Source organism: Palaemon carinicauda, chromosome 3 (genome assembly GCF_036898095.1).
Source record: "Palaemon carinicauda isolate YSFRI2023 chromosome 3, ASM3689809v2, whole genome shotgun sequence".
In the NCBI taxonomy this organism is placed as follows: Eukaryota; Metazoa; Arthropoda; class Malacostraca; order Decapoda; family Palaemonidae; genus Palaemon; species Palaemon carinicauda.
This window is the reverse complement of record NC_090727.1, coordinates 21681500-21693516: the sequence shown is the minus strand read 5'-3', so window position 1 is coordinate 21693516 and position 12017 is coordinate 21681500. Positions and strand designations below refer to the sequence as shown.

At 45.2% G+C, this 12017-nt stretch overlaps 1 long non-coding RNA gene across 2 annotated transcripts in view; it reads left to right on the top strand.

Annotated features, from left to right (window-relative positions):
• The window catches only part of LOC137638215 (uncharacterized), a 44177-nt gene that overhangs the window by 13413 nt on the left and 18747 nt on the right, over nucleotides 1-12017 (top strand). For both annotated transcript variants that reach the window (XR_011043890.1, XR_011043889.1), the window contains exon 4: nucleotides 11499-11598. This is a non-coding gene — a long non-coding RNA (uncharacterized lncRNA). The remainder of the gene's footprint in view (nucleotides 1-11498; nucleotides 11599-12017) is intronic.

The window sequence follows — 12017 nt, the reverse complement described above, 5'->3', positions numbered from 1 at the left end:
ATCAGCTACATGATTATCGGGTAAGTTTAATATTGAAAAATGTTATTTTCATTAGTAAAATAAATTTTTGAATATACTTACCCGATAATCATGATTTAATTGACCCACCCTTCCTCCCCATAGAGAACCAGTGGACCGAGGAAAAAGTGAGGTGGCGTCAACAACAAGTACTGTAGTACCTGGCCACAGGTGGCGCTTGTGAGTACACCCCCTTCTAGTATAGTGATAGCTGGCGTATCCCTCCCGTAGAATTCTGTCGGGCAACGGAGTTGACAGCTACATGATTATCGGGTAAGTATATTCAAAAATTTATTTTACTAATGAAAATAACATTTTTCCTCGGATCATGACCTGCGGGTGTACTGTGAGGATCTGCTCTGGGAATGAAGTAGGTGAGCTTCGCCCTCAGTTTTTAGGGATAAGTTTGATCCTGAGGTTTCTCCTTTGAAGAGCTGTCCTCCCCTGAAGTCTGAAGTTCTACGATGATAGACCTTTAGACACTCTACTGGAGATAGAGACATCTTCCTTCAGAGGGCATATTCTCCAGGGACCCCATTTTTTAGTGGGTAGCTCGTTCTTGGCGAGAAAGGTTGGATCAGGAAAGAGATTCAGTTCTCCCACTTCTGTGAACTGAATGTGGCCCCCATTTCTTGATAAGGCTACTATTTCACCAACTCTAGCCCCTGAGGCTATAGCGAACAGGAAAATAACCTTCTGGGTTAGTTCCTTGAGAGAACAATCTTCATTGTTCACAGATGAGGCATAATGTAGGACCTTGTCCAAAGACCATGAGATAGGCTTCAGAGGAGCGGCAGGCCTAAGCCTAGCACATGCCTTTGGGATCTTATTAAAGATTTCATTCGCCAGATCCACTTGAAAGGCATATAGAAGAGGTCTAGTCAAGGCTGACTTACACGTAGTTATCTTGTTAGCTGCCAGACCTTGATTATGAAGGTGGATAAAGAAGGACAGACAGAAGTTTATTGAAATTTCTTTCGTTCCTTTTGCTTTAACAAAAGCAACCCACTTTTTCCAAGATGATTCATATCGTCTTCTAGTTGACTTAGACTTATATTCTTCTAGGAAGTCTATATTGCCTTCTGAGATCCCAAATCTTTTCTTAATCGCTAGGGCGAGAAAATCATGAAATGAAGGTTTTGAGCTCTCTGTGATGAATTGAAGACAATTAACTTCTGAACCCTCTGAGAAAGTGCTGGGTTCAGTACAAGGGCCAGCCTCAGCTTCAGTTCCCTCACTGGAGGGAACCAGTTACTTTTGGACTATTTGGGAGCCACTAGAGCTGCCTTTCCTTGGAAGGATCTCAGCGTGTTGAGGACCTTCAGCAGGAGATTGGATGGAAGGAACAGAAATTTCCGGGTCCATCCGTTCCACACTAGAGACATGGCGTCCGTTATCTCCTCTAGAGGGTCCTCATATGGGGCTACATATCCAGGTAGTTTCTTGATGACGCTCGTCACGAAGAAGTCGATCTGCAGTTCCGGGACTTGTTCCAATCTGGAAGAGAATGGGTCTGTGTCTGTGGACCATTCTGACTCTATCGGCTTGAGCCTGAGTAGGGCATCCGCTGTCACATTGCGTATCATTTGTACGTGAACTGCTGATAGGTGCCATCTCTTTAGGTAAGAGATGGCTAACATCACCTAGATTATATGGGACGATCTCGAGCCTTGTCGGTTCAGACATCTCACTATCACTTCGTTGTCCCAGATCAGCCTGAGGAGGGCTGATCTGCGTGGAGAGAGTTTCCCCAACATCATCAGGACTGCCATGGCTTCCAAAAAATAGATGAGAAGGGCCTTGAGTAGAGATGACCAAGTCCCTTGGGCTTTCCTCTGATGGGAGTGAACTCCCCATTCTTCCATCGAGGCATCCATGTAGATGATCTTCGATAGTCGAGGTAGTTGCAAGGGTACGGTCCTCATTAGGCTTTTGGCCTTCGACCAGGGGTTGAGAAGCGATCAAGGTAAGACTGATATCGGTCATTTTAGATCTCTTCGAGCATTTGATGCATATCTTCTTCAGACTCCTGACGCATCTTTCAGCTATGCTCTTAGCGCTGGGTCTGTCACTGCTGCGAACTGGAGAGAGTTCAGTACTCTTCCCTGTTAGCGTCTTGATATCCTGACAGATTACAGTAGTCTCTTGACCGACCCTGCGATCTCCTTCTTCATCCCTAAGGGAAAGGAGAGACAGGGTGACCCCAGGTTCCAATGGTTTTCCAGCCATTGAAACCTTTGAGCTGGAGATAGTCAAGACTTATTGAAGTTGATTTTGCATCCCCTATGTTCCAGGAACTGGGGTACTTCTTTGGATGTTTGCAGACCAGCCGCTTCGGGTGCTGCCCACACCAGCCATTCGTCCAGGTACTTTGTTACCTGAACAGTTTCTAGGCATGGTTATTGCACGACTGTGTCCGCCAATTTCGTGAAGATACTTGGGACTGTTTAGTCTGAAGAGTATGGCTCTTAAGACATACTTTATCTTCTGTAACTTGAATCCTAGGTAGGAGGAGAGGGGGTGACTGTCTAGAAGCTGTCAATAGGCACCTGTCAGGTCTATCAAGACTGTGAATGCCCCTTTTTGTAATAGGGTCCTCATGTGTAGAAGGATTAACATCCTGAATTTGCTGTTTCTTTTGAACTTGTTGAGTGGCGACAAGTCCCGAATGACTCTGAGTTTTCTTGAGTCCTTGGGAACACAAAACAGCCTTCCCTGGAATTCGATGGACTTTGCTTTCGTTATAACCTGTATGCTCTAGAGCTATAGGGTATACTCTTCTAATACAGGGTTGAAGTGTTAGAAGAGTTGAGGAAATGATGATGGAGGCATGTCTAGTTTTCATCCTAGTCTAATCTTGATTAGGCCTTGGGCCCAAGGATCGAAGATCCAATGATCCTATTGCAGCCTCCCTCCTAACAGAAGCGTCTCTTTGCTTCGAATGATCAGAAGGTTTACCTCCTCGACCGCCTGCCTGGGGCACCGCGGTCATAGAAACTGTGGGATGTTGTTGAACAGACCGAGGAAAAAGTCTAGACTTTTTCGTCTTCTTTTTAGATTGGGACCCACATCCGGGGAAGACTTCCTCTTTGAAGAGTTGCTCCACTTCTGGAGAAGGTTCCTATTCTCCGTGGTGGCTTTCTCGACTACCTCTTTGACTACTTCGTTTGGAAAGAGATCTTTACCCCAGATGTTGGAAGATATCAGCTTCCTGGGTTCATGTTTCACTGTTGCAGCAGCGAACACGAACTCCCTACAGGCTCTCCTAGCCTTCATAAAGGTAGTAGGTTGGCCAGGGCACCAGCCACCCGTTGAGATACTACCGCTAGAGAGTTATGGGGTCTTTTGACTGGCCAGACAGTACTACATTGGATCCTCCTCTCTGGTTACGGTTCATTTTCCCTTTGCCTACATACACACTGAATAGTCTGGCATATTCTTTACATATTCTCCTCTATCCTCATACACCTGACAACACAGATTACCAAACAATTCTTCATCACCCAAGGGGTTACTGCACTGTAATTGTTCAGTGCCACTTTCCTCTTGGTAAGGGTAGAAGAGACTCTTTAGCTATGGTAAGCAGCTCTTCTAGGAGAAGGACACTCCAAAATCAAACCACTGTTCTCTAGTCTTAGGTAGTGCCATAGCCTCTGTACCATGGCCTTTCACTGTCTTGGGTTAGAGTTCTCTTGCTTGAGGGTACACTCGAGCACACTCTCCTATCTTATTTCTCTTCCTCTTGTTTTGTTAAAGTTTTTATAGTTTATATAGGAGATATTTATTGTTGTTACTCTTCTTAGAATATTTTATTTTCCTTTTTTCCTTTCCGCACTGAGCTATTTTCCCTGTTGGAGCCCCTGGGCTTATAGCATACTGCTTTTCCAACTAGGGTTGTAGCTTAGTAAGTAATAATAATAATAATAATATAGGTCTTTTACTAAGGTGGCCATATGTATGTTGGCCAAGACCATGAGCATGTCTTGGGTACTTCGATGGGCTGAACACATCTCTATGAAGTTTTGTAGGGATAAGGAGGCCGCAAGTCTCTCCTTTGTCTCTTGTTCCTTGCACAAAAGAAACTCAGAAAGTTTAGGGAGATTCTCGCTAAACTGTCGTCCAGCGATGTCCGCGTCCAGTTTCCCTACTGTAAAGGTTAAGTGGACTTCCTTCCAATCCTCCTCCTGCATGGGCAAGGCTAGTGACAGAGGCCTGCACTCCTCAAGCGCAAGGCATGGTCTGCCTGCCGCCACTGCCTAGGATACAGATTTAAATGCCTTCCACGTAAAGGGGAATGCTATTGAAGCAAGAGCTAAAAAGGTAGGGTGTCTCTTACTCAGGGCGAACACCTTCGACACCGAGTAACCTGCCTTTCTCAGGGTACTTGACAAGATAGCCTGTGCCTTATCGTGGTCGAGAACCATGACTTCCTTCGGTTCCGTTTCTTTTTCTGACGTTGGTTCATGCTTCAGTCGAATGAAGCAATCAGGGAAAGCGTTAAAGCTTGGCCAAAACTGGATTTCGTCCAAAGGGACACCTCCCATCTTCTCTGAGATGTAGAGTTTGCCGCCTAAAATTGGCATAAGCTGCGCGTACCTCCAGGGATTGGTTTTGGAGCATGTCGGGAGGTCTTGGTCTCTGGGTCGCTTGAATGACCCACGGGAGGCGATGAGTGGAGCTTCACGGAGCTCTCTCTTGAGTTTCGCTTCCTTCGTTTCGCCTTGTTTGCGAAAGTTTTCCATTAGACCCGTAAGATGGGCCAGTAACTGGCCCATTTTGTCTAATAGAGGGGTAGAAGGTGAAGACGTCGAGCTTAATGGCTCCAGGGCCGGCACAGATGGAAGTAATTGCGACACGACATCGTCATCTTCTTCCAGGGGTGCCTCCTGCCCTCCGTCTCGATGGCAATCTGGACGCAGGGAGGTGTGAATCGGGCTCGGGACACCACTATTTCACTACTTGCTTTCGGGACCAGTAAGCTACGCATCCTATTGTTAGGTAGGTGGGTATGGTCCCAGAGAGATCTTCTGGAACCCTCTTACCTTACCCATTTGCGTAGTTTCTTACGTGCCGCATCCCTAGACTCCATTTACTTGGGATCATCAAAACCTTCGGTCACTAAGGTCCGGCAGATATTGCAGACTTGGGGGTCCCAATATTGCAGGGATTCGGTAATAATATTGCAGGGGGCGTGAGACCTGCATGCTTTATGACCGTAAAAGTACTTACTCTTAAGATTGCAGAAGACTGCATCACATTTCATCTGGGGTTCCTCCTGTAAAGAAAGGAAAGCAGAATTAGTATACGATTGTTTATCTCACCTGATAAGCAATATGTAATTAGTCATCTTTTAATTATTATAGCCTAGGATAGTAAACTAGAAGGGAATAGTGAGAGACACATACTTGTGTATCCCTTGCAAACAATTGCTGTAACCTCCCCCCAGTATTAAATATAAAGAGTTTCCTTTATCAAGGCAACTCGAGAGAAAAGGATTCTAACCCCTAGGGATAGAAAAGTGTACACTGCCACTGACCCTTCTAATTATTTAATACTGTGGGGTAAGTATAAACTGATTTCCAATCAGAGTATTGAAGGAATTCTCTTCTTTCAATATATAGTAGGTTCGGTCTCAGCAGAAGCCTGCACAAGAGTACACAAGATATGTTAGAAATTAACTACTGTATAATAATACTATAGTTTTCTGTTTGCAGTATATACTAAATTGCAAAAATACTGGCTACTGTATAATCATATACTGTCGTTCAGCCTGTGTGCTGCCGGCATGGCTAGCACCTGGTGGCACAGTCCAGCCGGCATGTCGCCGACTGGACTAGAAATTAGAAAAGACACATATTTGTGTATCCTACCCAGCCAATTGCTGTGACCTTCCCTTCCAATATGAAAACCATAGAGTTTCCTGATCAGGGAAGCTCAAAGACAAGGGTTCTAACCTTTAAGGATAGAAAGTGTACTATCACTGGCCCTTGTAAATTATTTAATATTGTAGGGTAAAATGTAAACTGATTTCTAATCAGAGTATTGAAGAAATTCTATTCTTTCAGTATAGGATTGGTCTCAGCAAACGCCTGGGCAAGGATACCCAAGATATGTTGGAAAATAACTACTAGTATAATATATACAATAGTTTTCTATCTGCAGTATATACCATACTGCAAATATACTGACAACTGTATAATCATATACTGTAATTCAGCCAGCATATAGCCGGTATAGCTACTCCCTGACGGCACAGTCCGGCCGGCATACTAGCTGATAGAGGGAGAGAAAGCATGGAGTGAAGGACTGCCTTATTAGTGTGTATCCTTACATTAAATAAGGATGTAAATATATAATTTACTGCCTTTCCTTAGAAAGAAGGTTCAAATGGAAGGGGAGAATGCATCATTCAGGCTTCCATCCAACCACAAGTACCGTTGCCGGCATATGGCCGGCAGGCTAGTACCCGGCGGCATTGGTACAGTCGACATGTCGCCAACTGAGTCAGTACCTGTCGGCGCCGGCCCGGCCAGCATGCCGCCAGCCGGGTTAGTACCCCAGTTGCAGGACTTTTGGACGGCAGTCCAAGGGAGGACTGAAGAACCTTGGTGATAGAAGGGTCTCCCCCCGGCAGCCGTCAAACAGCTGCTATGTAGGAGCACGTCCTGCCCCGCAACCCGCCGGCAAGCGGTGATATTGCAGGACGACGACCATAGTAAAAGGACAGAGAGCGGCAAGAAAAGGGTCCTATATCAAGTGTAAAAGGTGGCGGCAATGTTGCCGCCCCCACTACACAAGGGAGAAACTCTGTTTCAGTATAGGCGCCGTCCTAGGCGGCAGAAGAATGTCTATTCTTCAAGCTAGGGTCTGCCGACATAGTGTTAGGAGGGGCCGGCAGGTTTTCCGCCCCCTCTCAACAAAAGAGAAACATCATTTTAGTGCTGGTGCCATCCTAGGCTTTAGAAGAATATCTATTCTTCAGCCTAGGGTCTGTCAGCATAGGACTAGTCTTCTAAACCGCAGGGAGAAGGTGGCGGCAACATACCACCACCCCAGATGGGGTTTAGGGAGGCTTGGCCTCCTATAACGGCGGCTATAAGCCGGCAGGGGAGTGACTACTCACCCTGCCGGCCTGCCGCTGGCAAAAGACTGAATTCTCTGAGATTCTGTCGAAAACCAAAGCCGGACACTCGCCGGCAAGGTGGGAGACAGAAAAACCCTAGCCTAGTCAAGCTGGAGTAACTACTCTATGTCAAGACCAGAAAGGGCTGCAGTCTGCGGCGGCACTCAGAGGGAAAGAGGGATTACCCATGACTCTCCAAGGAGACAAGTATCGATCTATATAATTCTAGGAGATATACTATCTCCCTTAGAATCTATAAAACGATACACAAGAGTAAACGGGGAAAGGTCTGAAAGTATACTACATCGCTTAGGTTAGGTAACCTAGGCAAGACGAGATCTCGGTTACCTAAATCACCGAAACTCTAACGTATACGATTGACAAAGGAGGAGGAAAATTATGCATACCATAAATATCTTTACAAGTATTATTATGCCTAAATAGCTTTCATTATTTAATTAATGCTATTTCAATCGGGAAAGTCGTTCTACTGACTAAATGACACATGCCTAACGAACGACAGCGCCCTTGGCGCCTCCGGTAACAGGCCTAGCTCCTAAGCACAATAAACGGATTTTGAGCGAAGCAAAAAATCTACTTTTGGGTGAGATAGCCATGTCATCCTGATGGAAGGTTCCTTCAGTAGCTTCCTAATGGTATATATGACTACAGTAGATATTCCCAGAGAATTAAACTAAAGGTTTCACAGAATTCTAACTTCTGGCGTGAGTACCCTTAAGGTTTCCCTTTAGGATATCGAATAATAACAGGGGACGTATACTTAACATGCCACATAGCTATTTGCACCCCACATAGCGTTTACGCTTCAAGGGGGAAATTGGTGGCAAGTTATGGGAGGAGCCGTTACAAAGTTCTCCTCCTCTGTTACTGATATGGTACTCGGATGACGTCATAAACGACGCCATCTTGACTGACGACATAACCGCCCGCGTCCTCCATTCCTTCTGTAGTAGCGTCTATGACCAGGTGTTTTTTCCCAGTTTTCGCTATTTACAACCAGCATGTCACAATCTCCAGCTTCTTTTGCCCCTGGAAAGTTGAGTACCATATTCTTATATTGTATAAATTAGCTCTGGCCGTAAAGTAACGCCTTTTTATCTTTAGATACTGTGTTTTGTGGCGGAGCTATTGCCTAACCGGAGGCGTCTCTGACGGTGTTGTTCGCTTCGCATGCTTTATTTAGTTAGCCAGAGCAACTATCCCGGTTTCATAACTAATTATCAGTATTAGTTATTTAGTCTTCATTGCTAGGAATTAGTTATATTATGCCGATAGTATTATTTCATTTCGGCGAGTGTAGGTAGCCGAATTTACGACGCTAGAGTTGCCAGCTCATCCCCTAGGCTCGATAGCCTAGGCCTTTTAGTTTGCTTTCATGCATGATATAATAAGTGGTCCTGGTGTTAATTTATTAAATGAAGATATTAGGCATTTATACATATAAGATTCAGTGATTGCACATGATTTTTCTCCTTCTAGAGAGTATACAAGGGGTTTTGATGATCTTGGTAGTCGATTCCCTTGCCCCTAACCTATGGCTTAGGGGCTTTTGAATACTTTCACACCTCCCCGGTTACTTTTGCATTAAGGTAATCTCTCCTCCCTCCGAGGTAGCCTAGGCTACATCCTAGCTCTCCTTACCTTGAATGTATTCAAGTGAAGTTAGGCTAGGATTTTCTTTCCCTGCCCAGAGCCATAGTTCATGAGCTTTGAGTTAGGGTCAGAACCTCAGAATATCAGTCGTTTGCCCCCAGCCACCCCTTTAGGTGAATGAACTCTCCTTTTGGGTCTCCGCTGGACGGCAAAAGGGGGGGGGCGGCACTCTGCCCTTCCCCCTAGGCCACACCTGGTAGGGTTACGACCCTCCCTCCCTGTGGCCTAGCGACTTGTCCTACGCCTGCCTTCTCCGGGCTAGGGGAGATGCTCCCCCTAGCCTAGGTTAGGCAGGCTCTGGGATTCTGTTTCTTTATAGTTTGGGATGGCACGACCATGCCGTTCTTTTACTGTACTAACCCACCCTAGGTTGGGGAATGTACTCTTCCTATACCTGGGATGGTAAGCTGGAGATTGCATAATAATCCTCGCAGACTCGATCGAAAAGGTTAGATCAACAGGGAACACCACCGTGCGAATTCGCTACAAAATTAGGAATGACCGCCATCTTGATACTCAATAGTAGTATGGGAAATAGGGTAACCTTGATAACGACTCCCCTTCCAAATTTGCCACTCTTCCCCCTCGAGGCCAAAGCGCTATTCGGGATGAAGATCGCTATGTGTCGTATCAAGATAAACGTCCCCTGATTTTTGTGATATCCTTAGGAGAAATTTTAAGGATATTCGCGCCAGGAGTTAGAATTCTGGAGACCTAAAGGTAAATTCTCTGGGAATATCCCTGTAATTCATATGTCCCTTGGGAAGCTACTATTAGGAACCTTCCATCAGGACGACATGGCTTGAGCCCAAAAAATACATTGTCTTCGAAGTGAATTGAGTTAACATCTCCTCGACGGAATTGTCACTCCTCATATGGAACTTCCAGCGTTCTGGCCCTCAGTCGAAAGTTAGACCACCTCCTTGGAACATTGTCAGGGTCTTACGTCACAGAAAGGAGCCCCTTATGAGCCTCTACGTCAAGCATTGGATAAGGACATCACCTTAAAGACGGTTTTCTTTTGGCCCTGACCTCTGCAGGTGGAGTCAGCGAGCTACATGGTCTTTCATACGTCATCACCTATTCAAGGGGATGGGTGGCAGGTCACACTTGGTTTCGTCCCAGAGTTTGTTGCAAAGACTCAAAATCCGTCCGTAGCGAATCCTAGATTTGGGCCCTTTCAGATTGGGAGTCTCTGAATGGTATCAGACAATACTGATCAACTATGCCCCATAAGGACGATGAGGTTATATCTCATAACGATGAGAAGAGCTCAACCCCAGATCAACAAGCTGTTCGTCAGCACGGGGAAGACCAAGAGGAGAATCATGAAGAACTCAATCTCCTCTTGGATCAGGCAAGTAATAGAAAAGGGCACGGGCCTCAGATACCTCAACGTCAGGTAGACGTCCCCCTGCCCATGATGTCAGGGGAGTAAGTACTTCCTTGGCATTCTGAAAGAATTTTTCTGTTCAGCAGGTACTACAAGCAGGTAGGGGTAACGTCAAACAACATTCACCTCCTGCTACCTGCAAGACGTAACTGAGAAGAGGAGCCTAGACACATTCTCAATAGGTCCTGTGGTGGCTGTTCATAACGTGATCTAAGCACCTCAGCTCCCTTGCGGGACAAGTATCAGTGGTTCTAGGGCGGAAGATTACCCACGAAGTAAATCTAGGATGAATGCGACAGTGACTGGCCACTTCCTACTTCATCTTTCCCTCTCTTGGGGTGCAGTATTCCGGGAAATCTCCACAACTGACCTTGTTCTTCTGTGGGTGAATTTCACGCTCTTTGGACAAGCGCATATACATTTACAGTATATATGTGTTATGTCCCTGTCCTCCTGTCGGGGGTGGGGGGAGGGGGGGGGAAGAAATATATATTAGTAGAGGGCACGGCCTGAATAGCTATGATTTATTTTCCAAGAGATTAATTCCTTACTCTCCAGTAATGATTGCCCGGGCCGTTCCCCTACGAGGATAACGTGGTGCAGGATCCCTCAACTATACAGAGACTGTCCCGGGACAGTTGCCAGCCAGATGGTTTTGGACTTCCACCTACAGGCGAGTCTCCACAGTATAGAGCGGAAGTTTTGTATTTTGCTCAGGAATAAATGACAAATTTGGAAGTAATTTAGCATTATTTCCGAGCAATACAAACCTACAGCTCTTTACACATACAGACCCGCCTGCACCAACCCCCTGAAAGTCCTGCTGCAATTACAAAAGTGACGGTTAGTCCCTAGTGCTGGTGTGAGCGGGAGGGTTAACCTACCCCGCTCCCTGTCCCCGCTAACTAGTGGTGGTTAGTTACACGCTGACAAAAAATCTTATCGGCTGGTTTCAGCTTCGCCAAAATAATACTCCATAGTAAAGAGCTGCAGGTTTGTATTGCTAGGAAAAATACAAATGACTTCCAAATTTGTCATTTGATTAAAGCTTTATAGTATAAATATTTTGCGTTGAATTGACATTGAGCTTCAAATGTATTAATCAGGCAATGATTGTATTCTGAAAGTACAGGAATACCTTGATGTATTCTGGAAAATTTTGTTCAAGGTCTTTAGATGTTTATTGAAAAGTAAAAGGATTTTTATCAGAGGTAGAGGTATTATTCTAATATTACCTTTTGAGAAGTCAAACAATTGAATTTTTCTTTTGATATTTTTATTCCATTTCAGGAGGATCAACGTCGAATACAAATTTATGGAGATACAGTACATCATGTCGTCCATAGGTAGTGACTTAAGTGTGCTTCTCTTGCGCTTGGAGCATGTAAAGGTAAGTCATTGGACTAATTAGAATTATTTTACTTTGAAAAAAAAAGGTTTTAATTGATGAAATATTGTAGATGATGCCGTAAAACCATTGTTTCATTGTACACTGATTATGCATTGTAAGGTGTGTGGGACACCATAGAGGGGTCTAGTGATCTATGGAAGTGCGGTACAGAAGGTCTTTCAACATACAAACATTCGGAGATCACTCACTCACTCACTAAATCCCATACGGAATTCTCCGGGTTGGGTCCTGCATCTGATATCGCCATTCTCTCCAGAGACTCCTATCCAATGCCATCTGTGCCAGCTGCTGAAATGTCTTGCCTCTATTTGCTTTCTTGAAGGTTTTTACCCATGTATCTCTTGGTCGTCCTCTCGGTCTATTTCCGGCCACTTGACCATGAAGCACTATCTTTGGCC